The sequence below is a fragment of the Ovis aries genome, chromosome 20 (assembly GCF_016772045.2).
Source record: "Ovis aries strain OAR_USU_Benz2616 breed Rambouillet chromosome 20, ARS-UI_Ramb_v3.0, whole genome shotgun sequence".
Classification (NCBI taxonomy): domain Eukaryota; kingdom Metazoa; phylum Chordata; class Mammalia; order Artiodactyla; family Bovidae; genus Ovis; species Ovis aries.
In genome coordinates this window covers 40,841,618-40,845,867 of record NC_056073.1, presented here as the reverse complement: position 1 = coordinate 40,845,867, position 4,250 = coordinate 40,841,618, and the positions used below count along the sequence as shown (strand labels likewise).

At 43.6% G+C, this 4,250-nt stretch overlaps 1 protein-coding gene across 9 annotated transcripts in view; it reads left to right on the top strand.

The window, feature by feature from the left end:
- Positions 1-4,250, top strand: part of JARID2 (jumonji and AT-rich interaction domain containing 2) — a 230,643-nt gene that overhangs the window by 61,728 nt on the left and 164,665 nt on the right. The gene's annotated exons all lie outside the window — the stretch shown is intronic.

Below are 4,250 nucleotides of genomic sequence, written 5' to 3'. Positions count from 1 at the left end.
GTAAGTGTAATTTGAGACATGCCAAGAAGTATATAAATACAGTGATTGCTCGTGGGACCTGGGATTTCAAGAAACAGTAAGGGCAAGGGGAAGGTATGTGTAGGACCTGTGGTTGTCCACCTGTTTAAAGACAGGATGCTCAGAGCAAGAGCTGTGTTCATTACTGTGTGGACTAATCGAGCATTGCTTTGCAGTGGCCCCTCAGTGTGCTTCCTGGTGCCCAAGAAGGTCCGGAGAGATGCTGAGGTGTGTGTTTTGCATAACATCTTTCTCTTGAGTCCTTATGGGCTCAAGTCCCTGTGGCTCAGACAGTAAAGAATCTGTCTGCGGTGCGGGAGACCTGGGTTCGATCCCTGCGTGGGGAAGATCCCCTGGAGAAGAGAAGGGAAAGGCAACCCACTCCAGTACTCTTGCATGGGAAATCCCGTGGACAGAGGAGCCTGGTGGGCTACAGTGCATGGGGTTGTAAAGAGTCGGACACTGGACACAACTGGGCGACTAACACTCTCACGCTCTTGAGTCCTTGCCTTTCTTCAGAATGGGAGATACGCAGCACCTACCAGGTAAGGATTGTGTTTGAATCACACGAGAAATGCTTAGATAGCCTTGGCATATGTTGAAAGTGTTCAAGGACTGTTTCTGACCTGAAACTCTGGGCAGCATTTTCAGCCAGTGCTCAGGGAGTATCTGTCTGCATCAAGCTGCAGGCTGAACCAAACTTCCTGTGTGTGTGTTCGCTCAGTCGTGTCCAACTCTGTGTGACCTCACGAACCCACCAGACTCCTCTGTCCGTGAAACTCTCCAGTCAAGAATACTGGAGTAGGTTGCCATTTCCTTCTCCAGGAGACCTTCCCAGCCCAGGATCGAACTGATGTCTCTCGCAGTGGCAGGCGGATTCTTTACCATTGAGCCACCTGGTTATCATTTAGCTGAAAAGATAGCTTTGTCCGAGGTATCTGCAACATTGGGGGTTGGTGGCGGGAGGAGACTTCAGGGTAGAGAAGGACAGATGATTTCTATTTCCAGATTATGCCCTGAAACAAAACAAAAACTCTCCTCCCCCTGAATTCCAGCATATCAGACATAACCATAATATAAACATAGCAGCATACTCTTAAACCAAAGAGAAGAATTCCAAGCTGTTCTGAATTATCTGGTTCATTTGAGATCGGACTGTGTGATTTGGTCGTTGACTGGGTTACATGCTAAGGTAGTATGCACCAGGACTGTAGTTTGATTTTCCCCACCGCATGGTGGTTGTATTTTCCCCAGCAAATTCATTCTCGTTTTTTCCTTTTCTGCTCCCCTGGGCTGTGGTAAGGAACCTCTTAGATCTGAGTAGGCGGTGGGCTTTTGCCTGCTTGCTGGGCAGGCAGGCACAGCCTGGTTTTCCAGTTGGATTTCTCCTGCCTTCCTTTCTGCATCCATTAGGTGTCCCTGAATTGTGTAGGAGTAGCTATTTTGTGTTTTTTGCCTTTCCTTTCTTACACTCTGACGAATGAGCTGGGGTGTGTGTGCGTGCCTGTATGCACGTGTGTGCCTGAGTGACTTCACTGGTTGCAGCACCAGAGAAACCCAGTCCCAGACTCAGCAGCTTTCATAGATCTGGGGCGACTCTCTGCCACCCCCAGCACCTTGCCTTTCTTCCTTCTGTGCCTTTTCCTTGGGATCATGCTTAGTCCTGCTCTCTAGAACTCAAACCTCAGATGTGACCCTGTCCTCTAGCCTCCTGTGAGCAATTGAAGCATGCCTGGTCTGTATTGATATGCACCATCGATGTGAAATACACCCTGGATTTCCAAGACTTAGTAATATGAAAATAAAGCTAAATCACTTGGTTTTTTTTTTTTTTAACTGAATGAGTCTTTAAATTTTCAATAGTTTAACACACATGATTTCATATAGTCCCATAAAACCCCCTTTCCCCCCCCTACCCCTATGTGGCACCCCCTTTGCCTCCCCACAGGCAACTATTAATTTGTTCTCTAGATCTTAAACGTCAGTTGATTTTTATATTGACTACATGTTTAAATGATAATATTTTGGGTATATTTAAGTAAAATATTTTTTAAACCTCACCTGTTTAGCAGTTTTAATGTGACAATTTGGTAACTTAAAATTATTGTGTGGGTCATGTTTTATTTCTGTATAAACAGCACTGGTCTATTGTGTACAGGATTCTTGGGCCCTGAGTAAAGTGGAACATGTATTGAGGTATAATTAGCTTGCAGTAAAATTCATCTATTGTAAGAATTCAGTTCTGCAAAGTTTGATAAATGCACTGAGTCAGATAACTCATCACAGCAAGTGCCCCCTCTCTAAACACTGAGTTCTTTTCTGGATTTTTTGTGGTTTTCCCCGAATGTCTCATGCGGAATCGCACAGCATATAGCCTTTGAGTCGAGTATAGTACCTTCACATATTGGAGATTCATCCATGTTGTTCACACTAGAAGTTCATTTCTGTTTTTTGCTGAGTGGTGTTCTGTTGTTGACTTTACCAGTTTCTTAATTTGTGACATTTCGTTGTTGGCAGTATTTGATCATTGTGAATGGAACCGAGACGCACACACACGCAAAACACATGTTTTTGTGAGGTTATCGTGTTTATTGCTAGGTACTTACTGCTAGTGTATGTTTGACTTTATAAGAAAATGCCAGTCTTTTCCAAAGTGACTATATTCTTTATGCATTCCACAAGCAGTGTATGAGGGTTCACATTTTGCCCTGGAGGGTTCCTTTGTGTTTGGTCTTGTCAACTTTTCAGTTTTAGCCATTTTAATAGATAGGTAGTAGAATTTCACCATGGTTTTAATTTGCATTTCCCTAGTGACTAATAGATGTTCAGCATCTTTTCATGTGTGTGTTTGCCCATTTAAAACTGGGTTGTTTTCTTATCAAGTATTGAGAATTCTAAAAATGCTGTGGATATGGATCTATTATTAAGTATGTTTTGTACCTACGTTTTTATTCTGTATGAGTTTGCTTAGGGCTGCTGTAACAAAGTACCACAGACTGAGTGGCTTAAATAATAAGAATTTTCGCGCATTTATGGAGACCAGGAATCTGAGACCCGGCTTGTTTCTCCTGAGGCCTTCCTGCTTAGTTTCAGGTTGCTTTTGCCCTGTATCTTCACATCCTCGTCCTTCTGTGCAAGTCCAGACTTCCTCTTTTTATAGGTACGCCAGTCGTCATCGAGCAGGCCCCGCCCCAGCGACCTCATTCTAGCTCGGTCTCCTCTTTAAACTCTGTCTTCAGATGCAGTCACATTCAGAGGGACTTCGGGCTAGGGTAATTGAAGTTTGGGGAGGGATCACAACTCACACCATGACATTTTTGAACATTTATTGTCATCAGTAGAACAGAACCATTATTATTTCAGTGAAGCTCAACTCCTCCTTTTTATATCCTAAGAAATCTCATGGCAAGGATCATCTTTCCTGTGTTTCTTCTAGGAGTTCAATAATATTTTCTACATTTGCACTCTGACCACTTTTGAAGTTTTGTTTGGTGCAAAGTGTGAGTCAAAGGTGATTTTTTTTTTTTTTTTTAATGAGTCTCCTTTTATTTTGGTTTAAAACTCTGAGCCCTTTGGCAAACTCCATGCCCTTGTCCAGGCATTTCAACAACACAGAAGGAAATAAAGTTATAAATTCTCCACCTTGTCCAACCTCTTTCTAGAGGGAATACCCGCAAAGTTTTTCTTTGTAGTGTGTATAATTTCGTCTTCCTCCTCCTATAGTTTTGAAACTTGCTTTTTTCACTTAATCACAGAAGGCCTTTGAGTCTGTTGGGTTACTTTCCCAAAGGTTGAGAGGGAAGGAGAGAAGGGAAATTCCACAAGGAGAGGTGCTTGTGTGTCATGGAGACCTCATATATGGGGCATGGCTCAACTTTCATCTTTTTTTCAATAGCTTAACCTACTCCCCCCCCCCCCCCCCGCTCCCCCATTAATTGCCGGGCTTCCCGGATTCAGCCCTTGAACATCCTCGTGGATCTGTTTGTGTAAATCTATCTTGTGTCTTTTAAGTAAATGGCTCCATAGGGTAGATGCTTCCAGAGGGAGTCATGCGGGTGCCTGCAGAGCCAGTCTCCTCTGGGTTCTGTCCCTCTGGTCCCTTCATCCTGTTGGGTCCCCTGAGAGGTTGAGTTGTTTCCTATTTACTTAACAGCGCCCACCTTCCCGTTTGGCTTCCTCTTCTAATGCTGTTTTTCTTCCTGTCCCTTTTTTATGAAGACTTTAGAACCTAT